This window comes from Cryptomeria japonica, chromosome 7 (genome assembly GCF_030272615.1).
Source record: "Cryptomeria japonica chromosome 7, Sugi_1.0, whole genome shotgun sequence".
Taxonomy (NCBI): domain Eukaryota; kingdom Viridiplantae; phylum Streptophyta; class Pinopsida; order Cupressales; family Cupressaceae; genus Cryptomeria; species Cryptomeria japonica.
The window spans coordinates 427,415,563-427,429,098 of record NC_081411.1 but is presented as its reverse complement, the minus strand read 5'-3'; the positions used below and the strand labels follow the sequence as shown (position 1 = coordinate 427,429,098).

Sequence of the window (13,536 nt, the reverse complement as noted above, 5' to 3'; positions counted from 1 at the left end):
TGTGTGCATGTGCGAACATGCATGTGTGTGTGTTTATTAAAAAATAATAGTGAATTTATGATTGCTTTTCCCACACAAATTATAGGTAGTTTAAGTACTCAAATATAGATATATATGTTTTGTGTGTCTCATTTTTTAAACTATTGAAATGTTACATTGAATTTATGACTGCTTTCCCCACCCAAATTATAGACAAATTGATTGCTCAAATGCAGATTTTACACACACACACACACACATGATGTCTTTTGTAAAATTATTAAAAAAGTGATAATGAATTTATGATTTATGGAAATGGTACAACCTTTAAAACTACATATGAAAATAGTAAGTACATAAGCATAATGCAATCTTCTTAGATGTTTTTCCATGTGATTTCAAAAAATCAAAAAAATCTATTGCTTTTTACTACTCTTTGAATTCTAAATGGTAATGAATTTTTTTTTATTTCATTTTCTGTCAAAGTTATAAGAAGAAATCATCTAGTTTATACATATCTTTGTATATCAGTCTTAAATTAAAATATTTAAAGAACAGTTTAAATTTTTTCTCCTACAATGTTTATGGGTGTCTTTTTATATAATTTATAATTAAAAAAATTCAACTGTTTAGTAGTAATGATTCAAATTCTTAATGTTCACTCAAATTCTCAAACTTACTATTTTACTAATATTAAATGAGAATACCTTTCTATATCAAATTTAACAGCAAAAAATATATTTATTTCTAATATAAAATTAAATTTGTCTTGATTTTTTAAAATTTTCAAGAAGATTTAAACAAAAATAAATAAAAAACCAATAACATTAAAAGATTCGTTGCTAAATTGAATTAAACAGAATTAAAAAATGGAATTTCAATTTCCCAATTAATCTATTGTTTTTCACAATTAAAAAAAACAAAAATAAAATTAAGTTTTCTTCCAATTTAAAAAAACAAAATTATACCATGTTCTCCTTGACCCACTTTCATTTCGGATTCACTTTTGTTTCTCTTTTCACAAGGAAATAAAAACTCTACATTTTACTTTTTAGAAAAGTTTTAATTTTCAAAATAAAATTATTAATCTCCAAAAGTATTGAACATGTCGGGTCAAATTGTCACTTTATCCAATTAAAGGAGTTAAAATCCTTCACCTACTTGATAAAGTCAATGATGTAACACATACTTGAGATCTAAATAAATCTTGCTTTCAACATTTTTTCGTTCACACAGAACGTTTTAGTGAAACCGGCGCTTTTCTTCTTGCTCGACATCCAGATATTTTCTCCTGCAAATTTAGATAGAGATAGAGATTAGCGCTCTAGATATTAAAAGGATGTATCAAACTGGTTCAACTTGAACAGAATTTCTAAGAAATAGAGATCAGCAAGTACTACTTCAAAAGAAAAGATTTTGCTAAGAAAATTCAACCAGTTTAGATGACTGTTTCATATCTTATACACAACTTTTCTAAGAGTAAAAATGCTGTGTAGTAGATTCTTCTAGTTTTACCAGAAGAAACTACAAAAGAAAAATTATCAAGATGGTATTACCCGTTTGATCTCTGGGGGACCACGAGTATCTATAGTTGCGAGTATATCCGTCTTCTTTAGGTTAGTGCAGTTGCCATACTTAATGTAATGCGACACCATCTTAGCGGTGTGAATGCCTGTTGATATGATAAAGCTTATAACGTGAGTGAAGGATTACAAATAGCTTAGTTACTACATAAAATGTGTAAGATCTGTTACCTGCATAATAGGCACCATGCACATATCCATTATACTTCTGACTGGTATGTTCGCCGGTGAAGAATACAGGACCAACTGGTGCCTGCAAAAACCAATACCATTGTTTATACAGGCTATGGAGAATTAGTTAACCAAGAAAGGAAACAAGTAAATAAAAAAACCTGTAAATCGTGAAAGTCTTGTTCGGAGACACCAATCGGCCAGTTTGAAAATGTTCCCTTGTAAAAACGATCCTGTCCCCATTTGGGAATCAAGATATGAGACATCTCTGGAATGTTTTTGCCAAACATCTTTCTTAAAACTGCCATTATTTCAGCTTTGGTATCTTTTTCAGGCTGCTGTTCTATTCTTCGCGCTTCCTCATCCAGTACAGTTACCACAAGAAGGTTCCCTCCAGGATACTCATTTTCCAGGTGCTGTCACCATAACAACAATCAACTATGTCATGTAAATTATCCCAACTTGAGGAAAAAAAATCAAGATTTTGAGAAAATGGGTATTACCTGCCAGAAATTGTAGTAACCTCTTTTCTCATGGGCGTACAAGAAGAATTCGGTTTCTGCTCCTCCTGTTGGCCAGAATTTGTAAGGGAACTTCATGAAGATCTTGCAGTAGTCCACCATATTCCACTTGTATATTGCCAGCAGCTTCCATTTCTTCAACATATATATACAGTCAAAAACCCTAACAATTCTGTAAGTTTGAAATAACTTCTTAAATATGAAAAGGTCACACTTACGGGCAAATCTGGTTTAAACTCGATAAGCTTTGACTGCAGTACTCCTGCGCTAACGGATACAATGGTGTTCTTTGCAGTGTAAACTGAACCATCTTCTGTGGAGACCTCCACACCATTATTTTTATACTCGATTTTACACACGACCTGATATACAATGGCCGTTCAAACGTTTACAGGTTTCCAAATTTTTCTTATTTTTAAATAGAACTACTAAGTAACGCATTTTCATTTAAGATTTCTTTAACCTTGTAAAGAGAGATGTTTAGAGAAAATTTATTAACCTTGTTGAGTTTGAGGCGCTTGTCAACTATTTTTTCCTTTGTGAGAGATGAGAAATTCTTGGGCTAATCTATGCACAATATGCTCGTATCCTCGACTATCTGCTACGAAGTAATTGTCGTCGCCAAAATCTTCAAACGTTGCAAATGGCTCCACGTTCTCTAAGCTCGTTAAACGCGGAGCTTCTGCATGTAAAAAAAAAAACCACCACATTTAATATTCATTTTATACTAAACGTTGAAATACAATATATATAAATGGCGTGAATAGATACCAACCCCCAGTTTCACAGTCATAGAAGAAGAAATCGATGGCCATTTCCAAAGGTGTTGTTGAAATACTGTTTTGAAAAAACTGAAACCATTCATATCATTTCGTTTGTAGAGACAAGAACATTATATGCACCGTAGAATCTGCTTAAATGAATGTACTTACTGCCCACAAATGCGCTGTGACACCAAGATTGAGACGTCTTTCTCTTCATTTTTTTTCATTTTTAAAGATAACTTTTCACAGGCCTCCGTCGAGGCCATCGCTCGTTTGTATGGCTCTTCCACGGACTCGGATGAAATATGTCCCCTACAAATAAGATACATTTAAGAACTCATTTTAAATTTATTATGAAAAAAAAAAAAATCTTTCAAGAATTTTTATATCGACAATTAAAATGATGTATAAAAAAGCAATTAATCAAAATGCATGATTTATATGTCAATTTTAAGCAATCAAAAGTTTCAAGACAGTATTATTATTATTCAATGTTGAATTAGAGAATATCTATATTAATGCTAAATATAAATTTTTTAATTTTAACTTCTATATGTTTTGATTGAAAATATACACACTTAACTCAAAAACTTACATCTACTTTATGAATTATTATAAATTATGAAAAACTCATGCCAATTAAACTAGGAGTTGCACATTTTTCTCTACAATGAATATCAATAGATTTTTCTTATTAAAGTGGACCAAATTGACAAATATTAGCATCTTTGTACATCTGCATCACACTCTTTTCACATTCATCCAACAAAACAGATATTAAGGTTTTAATGTCCCAAATTTTGTATCTTCATATGTCGAAGGAAAGGATGCACTCTCAAGGTTTTCATGATCATGGAGCATGTTTCTTCAGTCTTCTTTAGTAACCTCTTTTAAAGAAGACATAAAGACTCTAAATTTTCTATGTATGATGTCCTTTCCATGATTGCCAATTTGGGCAAACACTCTAATCTGCAATTTTATTTTATTTTATTATGGTGAATCAAATTGAGAAATAGTGAAATGATTGATATTTTTAGTGAACCAAAAAACTCTTGTTGTTTCATCTCTTAATATGTTATCGATTAAAAAGTATCCATTCTTCACAATATCATTAAAACCAAATAACAAGTTTTCTAACATTATTTTTAGTTTTTTTTCTAACATGCCTATATTTTAATATAATTTCTAAAGATTGTTTTGACAAAGGAAATTTGACGGTGCAATGGGGATTAATTTTTTTGAGTCTCATTTTCTTTTTGTAATTTTAAGGGTTGTCGTCTCATATTGGTATGTCATAATTTTTTTGTTTGAAACTATAAATGTATAAAATATGAAGAAACTATATGCTTAGTAAAAAGTTATTGGTGACAAGCAATTAACTAACCAATGTGGATAAATGAATATATGACACGAATTACAAAAAGAAAAATATAACATATCCTTTTAACCCACAAGGTAATATCAATTTTAGTATCTAGGACATTTCCACTACTAGAAAATTAGCAAAATCAAACCATCACTTCTTATTTAATTATTAAACTTTGTTTGATTCAATTAGAGAATACACTACTTGGTCCAGCTAAAGATTTTTTTTTATCCAATTTTTTTCTTCTTCTTCTAATCTTACATTTTATAATTTTGATTTTCATTGGCATAATGTTCTCAGACATACCCATCATTTTTGAAATATCAAGTTGCAAGAGTCTTACAAGAGTTAAGAAATACAGACATAACCCCAACCATGTCAACCATATCAATTTAAGGCAAACATGATACTATATAGATGTTTCCATATCCCTCTTAATTAAGGAGATAAGGTAATTTTTGTAAGCATAAGTCCTTATCCCCCCCCCCCCAAAAAAAAAAAAAAACATTTCTTCTTTGTAATATATTTGTCTAATTTTTGTTTCTATTTTTTTATTCTATCCACTCATTTCAAGTCCTTGCATAATGACCATATTAAAAAATTAGAATTACAAATAGTGAATAGATTGAAGAGAATTTTCTTTAATAAATCCATATGATTTTTTGCATAAACTAGCCGCAAAGTTCTATCTTGAGTATTTCCATGTTGCATTCCACATGAAGCTAGCTAATTGTTATCTTGAAAAAATTTAAACCTGTATCAAAATAAATATAGATACATGTGGTATTCAATTAATGCCCTAACAAGATTGAATATATAATGTTGGTTTAAATGGGGTTCAAGTTCTTAATGTAGATTACAATCTAGGTTTGAGTTCACCTAGAAAGGTGGTTGGAATGAAGGGATCAACCTGAGTTTTTCTTTTGAGTATGATTTCTTTTCATTTCATCATACTTGTCTGAAAGAGTTGCGAATTAATATATTGGTCGAGGAATACACTAATTTTGGATGCAAAAAATAGTGTTCTTATCAACGTTGATCCACATATATGAGAACAGTCTAAAAGGGGATTATTCAAAGTTCGAACAAAATTGAAGTAATTTGTGATATGGAAGATCCAATTTTGGATGCCTAAATGGGCATGCAACTTGAATGCAAATCAAGACAACTGAAATTCTTTGTACGCATTGAACCAAATTTTGATACAATTTTTGAGATAATAAAATGCTATGTATCATCCAAATTTGTATCAATGATAGGAAAAAAAATGAAGATACAATAAATATAAAGGATAGCATTATGTCTATTTGTTATAATAATATACATAATCAAGAATTATAACAATTGATTTTTGTTAAATAAATAAATAAATGTTAACAATGATATCATTATTGAATTACGGAAATAAAAAATCTATATTGATATTGATGAGAGCTAATTTTTCCATCTGTACCTTAAAGAAAAAGAATTCAAAGACTTAAGCTATGAGAAAGGAAAGCATACTTGACTCCAACATTTGTAATGTAAACAACTTATGGAGTACTATCTTTGAAGAGATAAGTGTACTAAATTTGTCAGTCGGCAATTTCCTCGGTGAGGCTACCACATAGGCATTGGTGTTATCTATCTTAATTGTTTTCTTAGAAAATATTAATGCCCAAGAAATGCACTACCCCTAAATGTTGTTGGGTATATGAAGCCCAGCAGTCACATGACCATTTGACTTCCCCAAACTATTCATTTCACAACTGAATGTGATTGTATAAATGACTGAGTGCAGTCATGCATGCTGGAGTATTGGATATTTGGTTAATAGTTGATTCTCCCTACTTTCTAGTGGATGTAGGCAGTAATGGTGAACCACGTAAATAACTGGGTTATGTGCTTATTTTTTGTTTGTGTTTCACTTCAGTTTATTTGTTTATATGTTTTTCTCTGCTCATTTATCTTTACAATTGGTATCAGAGCCTAGGTTGGCTTGAGCAGAGATGGAGGAGGAAGAAGAAGGTAAGATTCATAACTTCTGTGGCAGTTTTACATTCCATGTAAAATTGTGCTTCAAGCATCGTGTACATTGGTGGGATGGCTGGACAAAAGAGGGGGACTCAGTTGAAGAGGAGAATCCCGTGAAAGAGATGGATGTTGGGATTCTTATTTGCTCCTCTCTTGAGCCAACTTTGGCACTTATTGGCCAAATTATTAATGGCCAGGAAGTTGTTGGCATTCGTGTGGTAAAGGTTGAACCCCATGATGCCTCAGTTGGAATTTCTTGGCAGGAAGATGCTGGAAAAGAAGTCGTTAAAAAATTTTGGGAGGAAGAGAGTATGTCATCGAAGACCCAAGTTGATTCTGCTGTTGACTCCCAGGATGAGGAGGGTGCAAATTGAAGTGAGGTAGCAGGGCAAGGAATCCTAGGAGAAATTGTGGCTTCGGAGGGCTCTGTAGATGGCATGGCCTTAGCTAAGACAACAAGGCACTCCCATGAAGACTACGAGCCTATGGATTTGGATGACACATAGTACAAGATAAAAGATGGCTTTCTGGTTTGAAGCGGAAATGGCCATTAACAGGAGCGGAGGACAATGGGCATCGCTCCAAGTGGTTTCAAGCATCGCAAGTTAATATTTTATGACTGAAGGTGAAGGTTGGAGCAAGAGATCCCAGCCATAATCCATTAGGGTTCACAAACTTGATTGGATGGATGTGGACATGGTGACTTCAAACCATCATCGTCCCGTGACATAGGGTGCACTAACACTCCTTTTTGTGATCGTTGTCTTTGGGGTTCATGTGTTGAGGCTCCACATTGTTTTGAGGGGTCCCATAAGGAGCAGAGCACTATGTCGTCTCTTTCTTTGCCCACGCAGTAATTATGTCATCCCTGGTACACATACACTTCATGAGGGACTTCAAATTCATGGTAGTCATGGGTTTTTTAGGGATTATTTGTCTGGTGTTCCAGAGACACAAATTTTACACTCTAAAGCAGCCTTGAAGGCAAAGTCCCAAAGTTGTGACTCTCAGACCTACATAAACAATACCAAAGATGAATGGAAGCACAACGTTCTGGAACGGGAAGAAGCAGAGGAAGACAAAGCGGAAGACAGTTTCAGTTTTGTCGTCCATCTTATGCACAATGATTCCATAGAAATGTATGCAGATGATGGGCATGCAAACAAGGCAATCAATATGGATAAGTTGGATGATAAGCAACAACGTAGAATTCGAGATACATTTGACAGCATGGTCGAAGATTTTGAGAGTTGGGAATAGTCTGGAGGTCAAAGGAAATCCTTCAAGGTGCAGGAAAAGAAAAGTGAAAGGCATGATAACTTCAGGGAATACGGACATGGTAGATGGGGTTGCATTCTAGATGCTCGCCATGGTGTTGTTGTAAATGGCATGGTGTTTGTATATGGTGTGAAAAGTCGTGGCTTGAATGAGGAGTATTCAGTCTCTGCACACAAGTATCACTAGTGTGCACCTGTGAATGTGTCCGAGTGGTCGAAGGCCAATCATGAGTTAACCAATCCCCAAGGTAGTGTAATCCCTAGGTTGGCAGAAGGGTCTGAGGCGAATAAGGATTTCAAGAATGTAATGGATTTTGGCCTAGTCGACACTTTATTGTAACAGTTTTGTGCGAAAATATCACGACATGCCAAGTGATTGCAATCATTACATCTCTGGGGCCAGTTAGTTTGGACAAGATGTTGATTCAGCTGAGTATTCTGCGAAATACCGTTACATTCACTCTTTACGAGTCTGGCAGAATTCCCATTACGACATTGAGAAGTAATGATATGATATTATTGGCACAATGTTTGGATGTGCGAGATCCTATGGTTAGTAGGAACTCAATTTATTCTCTTAGTTCTACCGATGCTCTAAATCTTTTCAAGAGTATGTTTCACAGGTTAAAATCTGGACCAAGGAGGGCATCGTATCTTCTGCCCTGGATCAAATTAGTACTTCTTCGACATGCCTACTCTATAATGTCTGATGATTCTTCTATAAGTTTTCTCAATACCCTATACCAGATGATAGAATCATGGGTCTATGTACTTCAGCCCCTGCTTCAGTTGTCTAGTCATTTAGATTTAATTAATGAACAACTATCACTGAATATGGGGGATGAAGCTCCAAAAGTTGAGTCAGCTTTAGTGTACGTGGATAGCGAGCCGCCTGAGATTGAGGGAGAGCTGGAGCTTGTAAAGGCGTTTTGCATTGATTTCGGTGGTGTTTGAAACGACATTTGGGCTTCTGACCAGGGTTGCCATGACTGTTGTTACTTTGTAGGCCATGTTGTTGACGTGGATCACCTGCTAATGGAAGAAGAGTCCATGTAAATTTTGGACGTAGCCACCGTTACTCTTCAGCATTTGGAATTTAGTGCATCCCTGTTTGCATACATAGACCTTGAATTGGCCTTCAAACTACAGTTACAGGAGGTGCGAGACCCAGAATGGAGACATAGAACCATGACAGCTGACAGGTTTTAAGATGTTCTGTCAAGGAGGAGCACCGATGACTATATCATTAATGATATTAAGGATTCATTTCTGGATGAAGGGTTCATTTTAGAACCAGTTAATGATCTTTTAGCTGCTTTATTTAGTGTGAAGGGGAGCATAAGAGAAGATGTTTTTGACTGGATCTGTTTTGGAGACGGCTTATCTTCAATGTTTGTGAACAGTCCCTGGCAAAGTTAAAATCTTCCATGGGCTTGGTTCTGTAAGAATCGAAATGGCGAGCGAGGGGGGTGTCGTTGTACATGACTGTACTGGTTGGTTTTCACGGGGGAGATTGTTGGTTATATGAAGCCCAATGGTCACATGACCATTCGACTTCCCCAAACTATTCATTTCACAACTGAATGTGATTGTATAAATGACTGAGTGCAATCATGTATACTGTAGTATTGGATATTTGGTTAATAGATGATTCTCCCTGCTTTCTAGTGGATGTAGGCAGTAATGGTGAACCACATAAATAACTGGGTTATGTGCTTATTTTCTGTTTATGTTTCACTTCAGTTTATTTGTTTATATGTTTTTCTCTGCTCATTTATCTTTACAAATGTTCCTTAAAGTATTATTCTCCCCTGGGTAATTAAATAATTTCTGAATAATAGATAAGTATTTCTCTTTCACTAGGACCTGCACATTTGGTGACGATGAATTTGGCAATAGATTGACTCTGATATGATGACAATCTGCTATTGAACAGAACATTTGGAGTGATCATGGCAAAAAGGAGTTTGATGGAAATTTAATTATTAACCGTAATTTGGCATTGTAAACGCTGACTTTAGAGGGAAATTTTAAGTGGGCAACCACAGCCATTCGTATATGGAGTAACAGACTTGTACCCACTATACAATAAAATCATAGAATCAATGCCTTCAATTAACAGATGACAATAGAACAATTGTAGAATGAAATAAAACACAACAGAAGGTGAACGCCCTACATGTGTCAGCTGAACGCGAGATTTACAGTGCACACGCAAAAAAGTCTACTTTGCAGCTGATATAAACTGTCTGGTATGAGAGTAGATATCCAATAGCAACATTATTTCAAACTTCCACATAAAAAATACGTCTATTCTGCACTTCTTAATCCTTTTTAAAACTAGGTCACAATGAGCATACGTCCCCAAGAAATGTGTAGATGGAATTTAACAAACAAAAACAGTAACTGTAAAGATGATGATCCATTCCAAAAAATCTTAAATTTCAAGCACACAAGAATCTGAGTTTTATCAGTCATCAAGAGCCTATAAAGGCATTCATCTATGGCTAAAACATTGATGAAGGAGAAGCCAACCAAAAGCTTTTTGAGGCTTCACTGTAACAGAAAACTATTGTGTCTTTCAAACCTTTTTTTACCGAGCAAAAGATGGGGTCAACATCTTATATTTCAATTTTTCATTAAGGCTAAAGAATTAATAAAGGAGAAGCAAACCAAAAACTTTTGAGGCTTTACTGTAACGGAAAACTATTTCAGTCTTTCAAGCCTTTTAATATACCATGTAAAGGATGCGCTTGCTAACTTTTAAATTTATAAAGGTTGCAAAAAAAAATAGACTAATCATTCCTTATTATGAATAACAACAAGGAAATTAAAAGATGGAACAGTAAGCTAGATTCGGTAATCGGACCGAGATCAAAACAAGTGAGAGAAAAATCAGAACTGCAGAAGGGATAGGGTCATTTTTGCATTTTTCAGGTTGATTCCGTGCCATAAAATTAACCCAGATCAATTTTCTGTTCCAAAATTGACCCAAACTAATTCCACGCAACAAAATCAACCCTTTACTGTTAATAATATTGGGATAACGCAATTTCAGTGAGTGAATATAGGCGTTTAGCTCTTCAGAGATTGAATTTCAGGTGAAGGTTCATGTTTCGACAAAAAGAAAAATTTTCTGCTATAACGAGTATATTGCATTTATTAGCCAATCTAACAATTTTCCGGCAGGGCTTTTCCGGAGGCTGACACTTTTCCGGACTAAAAAAAGGTCCACATATAATAACCTATCAGGTAAATATAATGAAAAGAAAAAGGACAAAAAAAAAGATTTGATATGTGTATTCATTAAAAAGTTCCTTAAAACAATTGCACACAAGTACAAGTCGCACTACATCAAAATCCTATTATCGTATAATGCAATGAAAGTAAACAGGTGATAACTTTGTTTGTTGTTTAGAAATTGAAATGTAGTGTTTAAGCTCTTCTCATCATACCCATTAGACTTACCCCTGATCATAAATATTGTTGCAGAGATTGGTCCAGTCAGACTTGAAGGTCTGGAGGTTGTATTTCTTAGCAAGAGTCCAAATAGGATTGACGTAATCTCCTCCCACGCCCTGCACCCAGTTGGCACCCTTTTCAACGGTGTGCCCTCCAAAACTCTCCTTGTGCATTCTTCCCCCGATTCTATTAGTCGCCTCCAATATTATAAAATCTTTAACCCCATTCTCAGACAAAGTTTTTGCCGCCATTATGCCTGCGCAAAAGAATAACATTAAAACAAAAATAAAAGTTATACTCACCAATCTCCAAGTTAAGAGATTGGCCGAACAATATTACGTACCTGACATTCCAGCCCCAATGATAATGGTGGTAGCATCTGACAAGTCCAAAATGGCTTCTTTTAGGGATGAAATTTCGATTGAGCTTTTTCCATTTCCACTTTTCGCCACCACAGTCGCGGCCTCCATTATCAAACTAAACTACCTCTCAACAATAAATTCCTTCTAAATTTATTTGCAGAGATAAAATAAAATGAAAATCTTTAACAGATGTTTCTACCACTCAGTACTTCCTAGCTAAGCGTAGCGAACACCCGAGATGCAAAATTTTGTGTGAGAGTGGATTTAAATAGGTGAAGTAAACGATTGCGTGAGAAATACGGCATGCTGTGTTTCAATGAATATATTTGCAAAAGCAGCGAGGATGTTAAGATTATTTGGAAAAGACGATGTATTTTGTAGAGAGCATAGAAAGAAGAGAATAATTGAAAGAAAAAAACAGAAGTACGGTGACATGGCATCTAAAGAAGCGACAAATTAAAGGCCGGCGTCGAATACTTATATTGATACGAATATCAAGATTTTAAAAGATTCCACTCCCACTCCCATTTATAATTTGGGACCACAATATTCCCTTAGTTGCCCCGAAAAAGAAAAGGCGAATGCTTTCGAAACTCTTTAAAAATAAACTATTGAGTTGATATTTAACTATTTTATATTAAACTATAAAATTGTTCTTAGATAATGCAAATTAATGTATTATCTTTAGAATAGAGAAGTTTATTTTTTAATAGATTTATGATTAAAATAGGATAGGTGTAGAGATTGACGTTTTGATGTCTAATAGAATTTGTGTGTAAATTCAATTTTTTAATATTATTTTATAAAAAATTATATATATATATATATATATATATATATATTTTAATTGTTTGATTAGTAAGTCATATTTTCATAAATAACTATATTTATATCTTTACATCTACATATTAAAAAGTAGAATATTGAAGATTTAAGTTTAATGCTCATTTGTTTTACTTTAAAGTACATTTCTATATTCTTTTATTAACCTTATCTATATCTTATATTATCAACTATAATAAACAATTTTATACTATAATATATACTAGCACTTGCACCAAAAAAAGGTGCAATGGTTACGCCAATAGTAAAATATTCGTTAAGTGATATTTTCAAGGTAGAGGCAATTTCTTCAAAACAAAATTTATAGAGAGTAAGTTGAATGAGGTAAAAATAGCATATATTGGAAGGTACAAATCAAAGAACATCAGAAATAAGGAAACAATTAATTTATTAAATAGATTACAGTGAATAGATTTGATTTTAATCATCAACATGTCTTCTTTGTTGTTGATGTTCACATTTTGAAGATGACCTTGTCATGGTTTGGCATTGATTCCTCAATTTTTTATTTTTTATTCTAATTTCTAAATATAATTTATAACTTTCTAAGCGTACTTAGCAATTGATGTTGCACAAATGGGAATCAGGGTATTTTTCCATAGTTGGTGAAAGGATCTAGATCAATAGTGCACATAAAGAGATCTCTAAAAAAAGTGAAGTAAATATTTCATGTTACAACATTTTTTGTTTAGTTGAAACTATAGAGGATGATAAAACTAAAGTGTGAACTATAAGCCATAAGTAATCAAAGTAAGAAGAAGCAACATTTGTGTTATAAAAGGAAAATAATTTGATTCGTATATATGACATTATATGTTTCTTTAGTTTTTATTAGGTATTTAAAATATTATACTAAGCATTGCATCTTTTGTAAAATGATCTCTTGACGTCTTTTATATAGATCTTTCAAAATATTGGTAGGATGTTTAGGGTTAACCAAAGGAGAATGAATCTATATTAAAAGCTCCTAAAAAACATCTATTGGATCCATATCTTTAAAGATCTAAGATCGAGACATCAAGATGAGTGGGTTCTCTATGCCAATTTTTATGTAGATCATTTTCACATTCAAAGTTTAGATCTATGAATATGAACATGAATTTTGAAACTAAGTGATAGATGAAAAATTCACGGAGGAAAATAAATTCAGATTAATAGCTCCTCAAAAACATAATTATGTGGTTGGAGTTTTGTA

The 13,536-nt window shown here is 33.4% G+C and overlaps 1 pseudogene; it reads right to left on the bottom strand.

Moving 5' to 3' along the window:
• Nucleotides 1–1,074: 1,074 nt before the first annotated feature.
• Nucleotides 1,075–11,844, bottom strand: LOC131030463 (polyamine oxidase 7-like; annotated as a pseudogene).
• Between the last annotated feature and the right edge of the window lie 1,692 nt (nt 11,845–13,536).